Below are 15,341 nucleotides of genomic sequence, written 5' to 3' on the forward strand. Positions count from 1 at the left end.
TGTTGTGTTTCTTGAATTTCCTCATCTTTCTTCGTGTCTTGTCACATAAATTTTACATCCACTCAAGGGCAGATGATGTCATATTGCCTCTTTTATGATTTATTTCTCTTATTAACAGCTGTTTCCTAACCAACAAATTCTTTATGTGTAACTTTAGCCACCGTTTAAGCCACTGGTAAATTCAGATGACTTTTTCTAGATTATGGCTTGTAGTATATTCCATACAGTTTCCGTTTCTGAAATCACAGACAGAGTGTAATACATACTTTGATTCAAAATGAGTTAATATTCATGATAAAGAGGAAACATTTCCTTTATCTCTATTTTTAGCATAAACAACTAGTCAAAAGCTCAGACCAAAACAAACTTTTTCTTGGCATTCATTCAGATAATTTGGACCCAATCCTACTCTTTTGGAAATCTATAATAGCGCTCCCGTTGGGCTTCTGGAGGGATGGGACAGAGTCCTTCATAATAAATATCTTTGGTGAATTCAATTATCTTAAAGTTAAAACCAGTGATACCGAAAGAAATAGATTAGTGCCAGTGGTATATTTTTTTCTGGACAAAATCCAGGTTTAATAAATATATCATGAGTAAAGGACACAAGATGCTCTATATTATTTGAAAGGTTGACAACTTAACATTTTTTGTACTTAAACATAAAAGTTAATGTTCTCTGATAAACAGAAATTTTCTATGTGGAGCATCAAAATGATTAGAACTATTCAGAATATCTGAAAATCTAAAAATCATTATTGTACAAAAAGTAAGTTGAACGGATTTGATGGCTGAGGCTGTCTGTTTGAGTATGCACAAATAACACTGAAGACAGGTTTTGACCTGAGAACTTTAAATTACCATGCAAGTAGTTTGATAAATATGAGTGACAAAATTTGTACTGGTTTATTTACAAATAATGTACGAACTTAACTGAGTTATTTGTATTTAGAGTTTAGTTTTCCCAGAACTCCTAGATTCAGTGGGAAAAGATCAACATATGCCGAGTGAGATTTGGGCCATATGAAATCTGAAGGACCTATCTCTCCTATTAACAAGAAAGGAAACTTAGAAGAAAGATGCTTTAAATTTATATGTCTCTTTCATCATATGTTATTAGAAAACAAAGCGATATGAAAGCATGGGCTTATGCATTATTCTGCAGCTGTCAGTGGTTTTAAGTTGTTCAAGTAGTCCCTGACATAGTTTGACTAGCAATAACTACCTATACAATGTCAGAGTATTTGAGAGTACACCTGAGGGTCTGTTCCCAAGAGGTGCTATGAATGATGCCACTCTATTTGGAAGGTGTAAACATTTCTCTGCAGAGACTCTAACTAGACCAGTTGGCCTCAGAGCTGAAAAACAGGCCCAGGCATTTCTATTAGGACATGCAGGCCCCACGAGTGAGGTTAAATGGGTAGAATTTGTCTCCTCTCCTCTCCTCTGTTTCCAAAATGTCCCAATCTTGGGTGGATTGGAAAATACAGGGCCATGATAGGGCTTCATAATGCTTAGTATAAATTGGCACATTTGGACCTAGGTTTGTTTGTTTAACAAACCAGGTCCTCTCTCATGTCTTCATAAACCTTACTTCTAATTCTAAAAGGTTCCTATCCTTGCTGCTTCACCCAATATTTTTATTTTCTCTTTTAATCAGGATAACCTCATTCACTCTCACTCATCTATAGCCATAGATTTGCACTTTTTATAGTCACTGACTCCCATATTTTTTCCAGAATGAATCCATAGTTCTGGACTTACCAAAGTGTTCTGACCATTGCCATACTCATCTGTACAGGCATGCATATGTAATCCTTGGTTTGCATCTGAGTCTGAAATGTCTAGGAAAGATGGGTGCCTAGCCAGATCTGAGAAACTATGGCCCCAAGTCATAACAAGAGTCTCTTTTCTGGACCATGCATAAAGAAGACACAAACAGAAGTCTGTTCTCCAGTTGGGAAAAGGAAAATATTGAAACCCCAAATAAATATTCCTTACAATTTTGAAAAAGTGATGCCTAGAAGAACTACAAAGTGAGATCTGTTCACATGCATACCCCACAGGTAAAGCTCCTTGTGTCTTCTAGGCTGCTTAGAACCTTCCTGAAGAAGCTCCTTGGACAGACTTCAGTCTTTACATTCTCACTGCAGGGACTGTTTCAGATGTGACAGAAAGTTAGCATTTCTTACCATCCCAAGAACATTCTGGCTACACCTGTATAAGCAAACTAAACATTTCCAGGGGACAGGAATTTGGAGATCCATGCTGGTAAAGTATGCTATAGTCCAATGTACAGCTCTAGTGACTAGTTAACACCCTCTCAGACAATAACTGGGCATAATTCTGGAGTTAGCAGGACAAGAACTATTCCCAACAAGCAGTTAGAATATAGGTATTTTGTCTTGAAAACTGAGAGGTTAACTATATGGGTGTTGGCTGTTCCATGCCATTCAGTCTCAGTGCCAGGGAATAGCTCGAGCCTACTTATTTCACTGTTATAGATGCGGCCTCAGTCCAGGGACCAAAACTGAAAAGACCCTTCCTTGACTTGTCTTACCTGTATAGATTAAGTAACATTGCAACAAAAAAATGCTCCTGCCATTCCACCATCTAAGTGACACCAGCATTTGGCCATTCCCCTTTAAATGAACATTTTTTGACCAAATGGAAATAGCAAAGAACTGGATGTCAAGATATGTAACATCTAAACCCAAAATAAATGACTGCTGATACTGTGCTGCCTTATTTCTCTTAATGACTTCAGAGTCTGCTGCAACAGAATACATATAATATCCATGAGCACAGACAGGTTATGGAGAAGCACCTCAGAGCAGCCCGGGACCATTGCCCTTGTGTCCTTCTGTCCCTGTGTGACTGCTTCTTCATTTATGTTTCCAAGAATTTCTTTTGAATGACAGTCCTGAGGAGGAACTGGACTGTGTTTGAGATGGCATTGGGATTGCAGGACTTCAGAAGTCTGGCTGGCTTTTTGTGACATTATTTTGCCAAAGTAATTGGTCCATCTCTTCCTTATCCACACCATGTTTGGCTCCGCCACCGGTTCCCAGTCACCCATTTTCATGAGCAACAGGATTTCACATCAACCAAAGAAGGGTCTATATGTTTATAGTGCGATTTAACATGTAATGACATTAATGCACTTCTTTCTAGCAAAAATAGAAGTTTTCAGATAGAAAGGAATGATATAGCTTGATAGAAGAAGTTCAGCAGCGGTTCTGTCTGACCCAGGAGAGATTTTTAGCAAATGCTGAGAGATAATTACCCACTGGTATTAACTAGAATAGGGTATAAGCATTTTCCTTAAGGTTTTGCTGTTATCAGTTCACTTTAACTGTGTAGTGTCAGGAGGGAGGGAAGAAAACTGGGAAGGAAATAATGAATTGGTGTTTTTTCAAAGCTTGACACATCACCACTTTGGACTGGCTGAAAATGTTAAAAAAATATTATGATTATCACTGTACAGTGTAGTTATTTTTTAATAAAAAAAAAAAGCTGTGGGACATATTTCACTTTTCCACCACAATTTCAGCCATCACATAGTTTGTTGTTTACCTTGATTTATTACAGCTCTCTCTCTCTGTTCTTTTCTAAAAAAAAAAAAAAACCCAACCAAAACACCCCAAAAACCGACCAAACAAACAAACAAAAAAAACAGAAAAAGAAAAAGTTTTTTTTTTCAACTATACATCAGTGCTTGTGAATGACCCCAAATATGATAACCTTAGGCATAGGTTGTAAGTTTTCATCTCAAGCAACTGATTCCCAAAGTACAATGACAGGAATTCAAGTTAGTAAGTAACAGGGCCTTTATTTCCCCAGAGATACAAGTGTGGAAGTCAAGGGAAATACAATGACGTTGTTAATGTTGTATTTATAACCGTTAGTAGTCCCACCCTCGGCTTCATTGTCTGAAGTGCTACTGTTATTTTCATAAAAAAGCACAGCAGGCAATTTCTATTTTATACAAATGATTTATTTCTACACATGTGAGGAAAAAACATTTTTATTGGCTGTTTGTGATCTATTAAAAGAATCTTGTCACAATGTTTTATGCTTTAAAACACTTTGGTTAAATAAGCTAGTTAATAATTGGACAGCTTTTTGAAGGTGTAAGATTCTGGACATTAATTTTCATCTCACAAAAGATAACCTAATTTTATCCATTACTTCTGTGCTGATACATATTCTTATTAAAGATGGAAAAACTGATGCAAAGGTGTTAGTGACTTCAACAAAGCCATCATGAAAGTTTGCTGTTAATACAACAAATCAGCTCCTGATTCCTAATGTAATTCCAGACATTGGAATCATGCCCTTCCAAGTTATTTTTTTTTTTAGTTTATGTGGATCTTTTTTCTCTTTCTACCTTTATTCTTTTCTTGTTTCTTTCTCTTAATTTATTTCTTCTACCATTCTTTTTGTTGCGTTCAACTCTAATGGAAAGAGGACATACAGTTCACATAAATTTTTTTCTAAACAAGTTATAATGTATTAATTTAGCATAACTGATTGCCAATTACTCATTATAATTCCCGACACTTTTACCTAATAACTTACTTTGTGAAAAAAGCAATAAGATTATAGGAAATACAGTTAGACCCTTCATTCAGAACACCTACTGAATTGAACTAATACTGCTTTCAAAATCAAACCAATTAAATCCAACTATCTTTGTTTTTAAATGGTTACAGGGCATTATTTACTGCTGGATTAGATATATGTCTGTCAGTATATTTTAAAAATTACTATTTTCATGTCTTTTTGGTGCAGCCAAAGCTAGGAAGTGTTTCAGAGAAACTCATGCCATGAGATTGTCACCAAACTCAACCTGATTAAGTTCAAATGACCTTTAAGTAGTCATTTGGATCTGTTGGTTTATCCAATCTTTCCAAAGTTTGCCCATGGTTTTCTGTATGAAAACACTTCATTAAGTACTTAGCTAGTTCCCAAGTCTGAGGTGAATGTGACCTGACAGAAACATCACAACTCTGTAATGTGGTTTTAAATATCCAACCAGAGTAACATTAAGTGAATTCATAGCAAATTGTGTGATTCAGCTGCTAATCAACTAAACAGTTTTTGGGGAAAGAGAACATGATTTTTCTTTTAAGATGTTTTGTAGATCAATCAAGATATTTCCTTTAAAAAACTGCTGAAAATAAAGGAGATCTGGTTTGATCTCAGAGGACTCCTGTAAACTCCAGTGAGATGAACTCATGTCAGTATTATGAAATATGACTGACCCCTGAACTAATGTATGTATGAATGAAGGCTTTGAAGACTTCTTTGAGTGGTATCAGAAGACAAGAACTTAAGAAATCACTAGGAAATTGAAAAAAGCGTCTAAGGTATTCTAGATTATGCAGTTAGAAAATAGAGAATTCAGACATCCCACAAATATCCAGGCCTGAATAGGGGAAGATCCTGTCTGAAAGGCAGTTGAATACCTTAATAAAAGAGCTTCTTGAGAGCTATGGACCAAAAAAAAGGAGGATTATATTCTATAGGATGAAGAACTCTTTGGACTTCTCTTTTTCACCTGAAGCACTAATCAACCCAGAAGGAAGGAGAATTTGTTTTACCAGAGAATGAAGTTCTTAAGAACAAAAGGGAATCTGAAACAGCTGCTGTGTCTGACATCAATAAGTGCTATAGAGACCTGGAGTGGCCACTTTTCAGATATCATTGTGTGGGTGCTTTTAGGGGCTTTGGTAAGGCTTCCAGGCTGCTTAATAGGGACCAAATCACAAAGATAGAAGTGTTACATAAATGTGGGAGGTATTTCATGTTTTATGTGAGTTTTGTTTTGGATTATCATGCAGGAGTCCAAGCGGCCTGTGTACTTCTGTGACTTCTCTCACTCTCAATTATCAAAAATTGCAAATGCAAATGACTGATTTCTAGCAGGATCATGTAGCAAAACGTATGGTGAATACAATAAGCTGAAGAGCTAAAGTAAGATGCAGCTTGAAAAAACTTTTCATGATAAATATTTGAATATATGCCAATGTGCTATTCTGCCCCAGATTTTTTTTTTTTTTTTTTTTTTATAACTTATAACATTTTAACTTACCCAGTTCCTTATCATCATTCCTTTCAGTCTTTCCTCATAAGGCTTCATTTTTTTGGCATTGGAGATCACACAATTGCAGAATCACAGAAAAGCTGAAGTTGGAAGGGACTTCTGGAGGTCATCTGGTCTAACCCCGGCTGAAGCAGGGCCACCTACAGCTGCTTACCCAGGATAATGTCCAGACAGCTTTTGAATATTTCCAAGGATGGAGACTCTACAACCTCCCTGAGCAACCTGTGCCAGGGCTCAGTCACCCTCACAGTAAAAGAAGTGTTTTCTGATGTTCAGATGAAACAGGTGGAGATGCAGAGAATAGCCTGGATTTCATGCTTGCAATGTTTGGAGCCAGTTAATGAGAAGCCTAAATGGCATGATGCAATCTCATCCTGTATGGTAGTGCAGTTTACTTGTGCCCTGAGAATAAAGCTTCAATAAAAGATTTTTAACCTGCAGAGAGGGTTTTAGGCAATTCAGGAGTATAAAATTACTGTCTGAACTAGATTTAGGATTAATCTCTCAATATATGCAGATGTGTGGACAGAGTAGAATAGGTGGAAATGCTACTGATCCTGGTAAAATACATTTATGCCATCACTGTAGAAGTAAGACCTTAATAGGTCATTTTCAACACATGATTCAATGCGCAACAGTAATCAATTTGCTGTCAGAGGAAGTCATACAGTCACAAGTGGTAAACTGGGAAGATTTGATAGATCTTTTCTGTGCCCACTGACATCACACTGCTTTTTACTTAATACATTTATAGAAATCTTTTCTATCACCAGCAATAATGCCAGCATTCCCTTACCTTTTTACTGTTAAAATTGTGCTGAAAGTAAACAATAGCTGCCTAAATAAGTCCAGGGGAGTTGATTATCCTCCATATTACTGATTGTCTTGTAAGTATACAATTTTATAAATTCATTTATTATGCAAGACTATGTGTCAGCATGTTTCTTTCTGTTTCTACTTCTGAACCTATAAATATATTTGATTCAGTTGTGCCTTCTTTCTGTACTAAGATTTTTCTTTTTTTTTGCCTTGGCTGTAGCTGAAATACAGAAATCAGCAGAAGAATTACAAGCCCCAAATAATTAGATATTAATAATTTCTGAGTCAAGAAGGGCATGTTAGAACATGTTCTTAATAAAGTGCTGGTGATGTCATGTGCTGTATTCTTTATCCTTCAAAAGTGAGTTGGGTTCTTTGAGATCTCTGTTTTTCTTTCCCCATGATTAACCTTTACAATTTCTTCTCTCTCTCTATCAGTACAGGAGGGAAAGTACTGCCTTTATCTTCCCATAATAAATCCTGAATTCCTGCTGGTTCCAAATGTGTGATGTACATGATAACTTCAGGGATTCATATAAGTTTTTTCTCTCATCAAAGTACTACACAAGTGGAATTGATCTGCTAATATGCTGATTGCTCTTTTCCTGACCCAGTAAAACAGTTAAACAAATACTCCAGTGGATTCCTGGCTGAACTTCTCTTGACTAAGGACAGTGTGCAGGGATAAATCCTTAGTTACGTTATACTGTTACACTGACAAGCTCATTTCAAGGCATATAAACAAGTGATACTGTTTTAGCCAAAGAACAACAATAAGACAAGCAAAAGAAGAAATTAACATTTTGTAATCTGATCCAAAATGTCCCTCATCAGTGTAAAATACTGACTACCCTAGTGGTTTTAATTATATAATACTGTTTTGAAAAAGCTATTCCCAAATGATAGCAATAATCTAAAACCAGACCACAGAAGCATTTGGAGCAATTTTTGTGACAAACTGTAATTTGTTGCAGGAGAGACAATATAATAATAAATCGTCTAAATTTGAGTTGTTTTGATTTGTTTGTTTTTTGTTTTTTTTTTTTTTTTTTTTAATATAATTTCTTTTAAAATGCTGAAGTATAATGCTCTCTTTTTTCTGCCTATGCTACTCTCACTTCCAAGGGACCACTAAGAGAGGACTAGACTGCTGTAAGGGATTATTTGTCTAATGAGAGTCAAGACCATGTCATGACTGAAGAACAAAACAACGACGTTTTTATCCAACTTTCTTACAAGGCTTTAAAGAAGAATTGATAGAAATTTGCCAGGATAATCCTGAGGCAAACTGCATAAGGTTTTTATGCTTTAGCTTGTCATGCACATTGCTTTTGTTATTGCACTGAAGGAGCAAAGTTTACTGGCTGTTGACCCCTCATAACACAGTACAAAACAGACAAATTTTGGGCTTTATGAAACTAATTCTAAATTGCTTTTCTGTCTGCTGTGTTTCCCAAGAAGGTATAGCCAATTGGTATGTCATAACCTAACTCTAAAAGAGACTCATGTCCAGTTTGTGAGTAGAAGCAGCCAGTAAGGTTTACCAGGAAAGTGATTTTTCATAGAAAACTGCAGTTGAAACCAAAATCTTTTGCAGAAATGTGCTGTGTTACATTAATAAGAAAAGATTTCGCAAACCTAAGTTAGAGCCACTTTTGGCATGGGTTTTGGCATACAGCATGGGTGATTCTGTTTTGTCCAAGATATTTAAACAAGGTCAGTTCATCTGAATTTATCCTGCTCCTTTGAAATTACTACTTGGAAAAGAACTCCTAACTTTGGAAGGCCAGGTCAGATAGGAGCTGTTTTCCTAGTGCTGTGTGACCATTTTTATCCTTATTTTGTAAGTATTTGACATAAAGAGAAATGAGGCAAGGAAAAAGAGGAAAAAACCTGGTGTGGTTACAATAAGAGGTAGATCATATCTCAGGAATTACGTAGGTGATGGAGAGTTGAAGCTGAAATGATATGCATACAAATAAGACTACACTCAGGTATCACATAACATGAAATACTCAAACGCCTTAGAAAATTCTCTCTGTGACTTTCAGCTATACCCAGGTTTACTCTGTTTTTAACAGAGCTGAGCATCTGAGCCTGAGCTGCAATCTGAGAAGTGAATATTCGTCTATCTTCCCGGGTAGACCTGATAGAACTAATGTATTCTGGGCATGCTGAAAGGTTTTCCTGCCACTTTCTTTAGATGGACAGCCCATGGATTTATGATGATTTTTTACATAACTCAATGGGCTTTGGCACCATCTACCAGGACTTTTGCTGTGTTTAGTTTTATCCAAGCACAGAGTAAACTGGAAACAGGAACAAGAAATTAAGCCTCTTCTGACACTGTTTCTGACAATTTAGCTAGACCATCATGCTTGTAAGCATGCTTTTCCTTTCTGACTTAAAGATATGACTGCACATGGTAGAAGTATTTTTTATATATATCACTTTTCTTGTAGGAGTCCAGATAGCAGAAGGAAATATTTAAGCTCTGAGGAGCAAAATTCTGAATGCACTGAGACTTTATGGCATAATAAGTGCCTTGATTCCTTCTCTGCTTTGTTGACTAGCTTAGAGCTCTTTTTAATATGGACCAAAATAAGAAATTGGCATGTCAATTCCAGAATGTATTTTCCCTGCCTGAAGCTGAATTAGAATATCCAATCCAGAGCAAAGGGCAACCAACTGCCAAATAGTGTATGCTTTGTAATAACACTGAGTATTTTTAAACAGTACTTTCATAAGAAATGTAATATTTCTGTTTTTAGCAGGTCTTTGAAATCTTCTGAATTCTAATAAAGAATTTACAATTTGTTAGAACTTGTTTTAGCCTATTAGCTTAAGCTAATTATTCTTTTAAAATGTTAACTAACTGAAGGGATAACAATTTGAAAATAATCACAGAAGAGAAATATTTTGTACCTGTCACAAATTACTGGGATTGTTTGGGTTTGTTTTGTATTTTTAATTTCAAGTTGTTTCACAGACTGTCAGGTCTTGCTTCAAGATGCACTACAGCTATTATTACTATTATTATTCTTCCAAACAAGCTTAGACCCACCAGAGAAAATGAAGTTGGACCCAAGTGGCTTTTCCTTTTGGGTGGGCTACAAATTTACAGCCTTGTGAGTTTGAAAGTGATCTCACCAAAAGTATTAAAAAAAGATATTTGGAATTTTTTTTCCATACAAAGGAAGATAGGATGTGGAGAGAAAGAGGGAGAGAAGAATAGAGAGGTGAAAGTCCCAAGGGACTGAGGGAATACAATGTGGAGTCCCATAGGAGACATGCTCATTTGTGATGTGAAAGTCTAAGGACAAACATATGAAAGCTCTGCAGTGTGATGTCAGGTTTAAGTGAGAACTCTTGTAGATACTGGATCATAGAACCAAATTTCAAATACATACTGAATGAAATAACATTAAAAAGGAGTGTTTCCATCCAAATGAGCCAGCAAAGTACACTCACAGCCCAGAGAACCAACTGTATCCTGGGCTGCATCAAGAGAAGTGTGGCCAGTTGGTCAAGGGAGGTGATTCTGCCCCTCTACTCTGCTCTGGTGAGACCCCCCCTGGAGTGCTGTGTCCAGCTACGGGACTGCCAGCATAAGAAGGACATGGACCTTCTTGAGTGGGTCCAGAGGAGGCCACAAAGATTATCAGGGGGCTGGAGCATCTCCCTTATGAGGACAGGCTGAAAGAGTTGGGGTTGTTCAGCCTGGAGAAGAGAAGTCTCTGGGGAAAACCTATAGCAGCCTTCCAGTACTTAAAGGGGGTACAGGAAAGATGGGAAGGGGCTCCTTATCAGGGAATGTAGTGATAGGATGAGGGGTAACATTTTAAAACTTACAGAGGATAGATTTAGATTAGATATAAGGAAGAAATTCTTTACTGTGAGGGTGGTGAGACAGTGGAACAGGTTGTCCAGAGATGTTGTGGCTGACCCCTCCCTGGAAGCGTGCAAGGCCAGGTTGGACGGGGCTTTGAGCAACCTGGTCTAGTGAAAGGTGTCCCTGCCCATGGCAAGGGGGTTGGAACTAAGTGATCTTTAAGGTCCCTTCCAACCCAAACCATTCTATGATTCTATTATTCTATGAGGACCTACCAAGGTCCATTCCCACCTCAATTGTTCTGTGATCCTGTTATCCTATGGGTACTTCCCAAATACCAACATCATGGTTACAGGTGAAATATGGTAAGGTACATATGTCAGAAAGTTCTCTGAGAATTTGACTAACAATTGATCTAAATGGAGACTGAGATACTGGGTCACATATGATTTCTAGGACCTCTGTCCCCCTTTTCTCAGTAGGTGTTTTATTTTCAGAGTTGCAAACAGACACATCCAGTGGCTGGATTTTATACATCACAGATTATACCTTCTTCTGCAATAAAGCTTCAGAAGAGCACAGACAAAGGAAATTACTGTGCCACTTGACCTGAGCACCTTTCCTGGCTGTTTTATGATCTAGTATAGATATAGCCTCTGGGCATAGGCATTCACTGCATGGTAGCATGCTTAGGGCAAGGGCATGCATAGATGGACTCGATCCACGTGGTAGCCATATGAACATAGGTTATTCCAAAAGTGAAGCACATTCCCATACTGCTTTTAAGATGTTTGCATCAAAGACAGATAGCCACATCCATAGCACCAAAAGTTATCTCACAAGCTGAAATACTTGACAGCACTTAATTAACTTTGTAAAAATCAGGCAAAAATACAGGCTTATAGGGAAAAAGGTGACCACATCCCTGGACCTCTGTGAAATCAGGCCATTAAATTATACTGACCACTATATCACTAATATACTATGACTCTTTCAGACTGCCCTAGAAAAGTATATACCACTAAGTCAGCACTGTGAAATACCTATGAAATACATCTCCTGTGGAAGAAGAGCAGAAGAATATTCACAAAAGAAATCTGTAATTCTCAAAATTTTGACAAGCAATGCACCTTTATGGCCTCATTTGTCTCTATGTAACCTTTGGTTGATTAGCTAGCTTTAATTGTTGACTATGTTTGAAGCCCTGCTGGGCTGGACAGTTAAGTGACAAATGTGATAACTGGCTCCCAGTATATTCTCTCTGCTGCCTTAGATTATTTGAGTTGCTGCTGACTATAGGTTGGCATATGGTACTTGTGTTGGTTTTCCTGAGAATTGTCTTCTTTATGTATGTAGTTAATTTGATCTACTTATTTATTTAAAACAACTAAAATTGTTATCCATGGTTTGAGAAAAACAGAATTAGATTGTTGCTTTTTCCTATCACATTAAGCAAAACATAGTAAATCCCTTAGTTTTAAAAGCCATATGTTTGTAAGTAATTTCCTGGTCACAGGAGCACTCATATCATCATGGAGTCCCACAAATGAACCATTGGAGTACTCTCATAGTTTTCTTTGGAATAGAATGGCACATAAAATAAACTAGATTTTTTTAATAATGGCAGTATCCTTGTCAAATGTAATGGATGAGCAACTGCCATTTCATTTAGTCTGACTATGGAACCAAGCATGATCATTCAGGAATGTGGTATTAAAGAGACTTTTATGTGTTTCCATGTCTTGCTAAAGAAAGACATTTTGTCTCTGTAGGTTCGCCAGCCACTGCCTTCGCATCTTTTATGTGTTGTTTTTTGTTTTTTTTTTTTTTTTTTCCCCTGCTGCAGATCTGACTTTTAACTTTGGATTAATAGTGCAACTTTATCTTTCTGACTGTCTCTTATGTATTTCTGGTTTTCCTCTTGATAAAGCAACAGTAAAATATAGATGTAACATATTTCAAAATAAAAGGAAACTAAGAAGGGGAAGAAACTTATTCCTCCTAGAAAATTTTCGAGAAACTTTTCCTTTACTACAATTATGATTTAATTAATTCCCCAAAATATATTTATCAAACAAAAAGGGAATAGGATTATTGAATTCTGATGTAGTATATTGAATTCATGAATAGTATACTTGTACACAATATTCCACTAAACTTCATTTAACTAGTCAGCTGAGCTGGGCTTATACTTCTTTGCCCAAACTGCACCAAGCAGCCAGGACTCACAGAGAATCCAGCCATCTACATGCTAGAAAGCCAGTGATCATGGTGTAGCTCTCTTCCCTGGGTGTCTTGGAATGTTAAATGGCTTAAAAATACCACTTGAAAAGAAAAAAAGAAGTGTGATTTAGGGCCAGATTCACTGACATATTCCAGTTGCTTTGTGCTTGTCTGGTGATAGAAAACAGCAGTAAACTAACAAGCTAAAGTGGATTTATGATTGCTTTGCATATCTGACATGGCACAGGGCTATTAGAGCATACCAGAGGGAATGCTCTCTTCTTTAGCGATGGGCTGGAGATAAAGGGAAAGGGTGTTTGTTCTTGTTTATAATAGAATTCCTGGTGATATGAAATAAAATCATAAATCCAGTTTAGTTGTATATGCATGGTATTTTAGTATTGATTAAACTGTCTTCCCCTGATAATTATTGACAGTTGTTAAGATGGAAGAAATGTCCCTCAGAGAGTAAAATGACAATGAAGTGGAATAGCAACCCACAGATAGAAGAAATATTTGAAAGCTTGTTTTAAGCAAAGACTGTGTGTGTACCACAATAGTAAACTGCACTTAGTATGGGCTTCATATCCTTCCTGCTCACATAACTTTATGTGATCCAGCCTAAATGAAAGTCCATTGCTATCAAGAGGGAATGCCACCAATGTCATGCAGAGCAGATACATTTGAGTATGTCTGTTTGACAGTGACATAAAAGGTTTCACTGAGTCACAGCAGTGTGAATTGCGCAGTGGAGGGCCTTTGTCATCTCATCTGAGGAATGCCTTAGACATTCAATTGACCTTGGCATCTCTGACACTATGATAAGTGTGCACAAATATTTCACCAAGCACCAATTATTTAGAAAATAAAGTGCTTGTACATTTTTTCAGGCAATGAGTTTCTCATGGTTAGCTTCAGCGTGCGTGCATCAACAAATGCTGCCAGAATTCCCCCACTAAGTTTTTTCTTCATTGAGTTTGGAGTGTTTTCCCTGTGACAGTGTCACTGATAGTTGAGAAGCATAGATTTATGTATTAATAGTTTCATACTCTGAAGTATGGCTTTTGTGTGACACTTGCATGGCCCCTAGAAAACAGTATTAGGACTCTGTCTAGATATGGAGAATTATTCTTGAGGCAGCTAGATCAATTGAATCTTCCAGCTGCAAATGTATAAAACCAAAATGTTTCTCAAAGTAGAGGGAACTGAATGTAAGGACAAAGTAATTCTTCAAGGGGTCAAACTGAACTTGTTATGTATGGCAGCCATACGTTTCTGTACCCGGGGAATGTGTGAACATGAATGATATCTACTGCATAAGAACTGTAATCAAAGCAAGAAGAAGGTGGCGTGACTACATGCTCAGCTGTATTCATTTGGGTCACTCAGCTCTCTCTGTGTCTGTATGCTGACAGACACAAGGATATATTTCTGACGTTGGTGCCAGTCAAATCATTCCTGGCTGGATGGCATGCACAGATCTTCCCCCTAAACGCTTTATGTGAGTAAGGGCTATATACCTGTGCAGATATCTCCAGATTAAATGCAGGGAAATTATATTTTTCTGGTGGCTGTCTCCACTAGTAACTAAAATCAAATCAACTTTAAACTCTGAGAGTCTAGTTTGAGCATAGTTATCCTTAATAAGACCTCAGTTGTTAGATTACAGCTTTTCTGGCATCTTACAAGAAAGTCTAATTCAACATTTAAAAAGCTAATTGTCAGATTGTTTCATGAAAACTGAGCAAGCTTTTAGTTTAGTTGACAAACGTTATTTAATCAACAGTTCTTGGAGGCAATAATAAATACCTTTTATCTCCAATGAAAACATAAATAGAAATATCTCCAGGCCTATGCGTTGTGCAATAGCTGAATGGTATGATGTACATAAACATCCACAGCATTTTTTGGCGTGTTTTTCAAGACATTCTATGTCTTGACAGAATGTTCACGGTGATATATCAGCAGTCTAAATGAGAATAGATTGCTCTTGCAGATCATAAAATTTAATTATGGTAGAACTTTAATCTGAGATAAACTTGAATGTCTCTGATGGGAAAAAAAGTGACCACCAAAGCAGCCTGACCACCCAAGCCAGGGCTGATGTGGTTTCAGATACTTTGTTGAAATCCAGATGTAATGAAATAAATTTTGAATTCTTCTTGTGTCAGATAAGCTTGTTGTGAAAAATATTTTCAGACTCAGATATTCTGCAGATATTCTACACATTTTCCAGATGATGTATCTATTGTGGGCCTTTTCTTCAGCTTCCTCCCGCTTTCCTCTTGTAAACACATGTACCTTCATACAGTTTCTATCATTTACACATCAGTCTTGCTTTTCCCGTTCACTGAATTG

The sequence above is a fragment of the Tyto alba genome, unplaced genomic scaffold, assembly GCF_018691265.1.
Source record: "Tyto alba isolate M040663 unplaced genomic scaffold, T.alba_DEE_v4.0 Super-Scaffold_45, whole genome shotgun sequence".
Lineage (NCBI taxonomy): Eukaryota > Metazoa > Chordata > Aves > Strigiformes > Tytonidae > Tyto > Tyto alba.